Source organism: Etheostoma spectabile, chromosome 10, assembly GCF_008692095.1.
Source record: "Etheostoma spectabile isolate EspeVRDwgs_2016 chromosome 10, UIUC_Espe_1.0, whole genome shotgun sequence".
Taxonomy (NCBI): domain Eukaryota; kingdom Metazoa; phylum Chordata; class Actinopteri; order Perciformes; family Percidae; genus Etheostoma; species Etheostoma spectabile.
The window spans coordinates 15779208-15779685 of record NC_045742.1 but is presented as its reverse complement, the minus strand read 5'-3'; the positions used below and the strand labels follow the sequence as shown (position 1 = coordinate 15779685).

At 40.6% G+C, this 478-nt stretch overlaps 1 protein-coding gene across 1 annotated transcript in view; it reads left to right on the top strand.

Annotated features, from left to right (window-relative positions):
- The window catches only part of ahnak (AHNAK nucleoprotein), a 52824-nt gene that overhangs the window by 44831 nt on the left and 7515 nt on the right, over window positions 1-478 (top strand).

The following is a 478-nucleotide window of genomic DNA, read 5'->3' as shown; positions in this document are numbered from 1 at the left end:
ATTAAAGGTCCAAAAATGGAGGGTCCAGATGTTGATATAAACCTTCCCAAAGCCAACATTGACTTGAAAGCACCTGAAGTTGAAATCAAAGGTCCAGAGCTTGATATCAAAGGACCAAAGGGTGGATTTGACATGCCTAAAATCAAAATGCCATCAGTTTCAGGACCGAAACTGCCAAATTTGGATATGAGTCTAAGTGGGCCAAAAATAAAGGGAGATGTTGATGTTTCAGTTCCAAAGATTGAGGGTGACATAAAAGCTCCCAAGGTCGAAATTGAAGGACCAGATGTTGACATTGAAGGCCACAAAGGAGGATTTAAAATGCCTAAATTCAAAATGCCATCCTTTGGGCTAAGAGGTCCAAATGTTGAAGGGCCAGAAGTTGATGTCACCCTACCAAAAGCTGATATTGATATTAAAACCTCTGAGGTGGATATCAAGGGACCAGATTTTGACATTGAGAGTCCAAGTGGTAAAA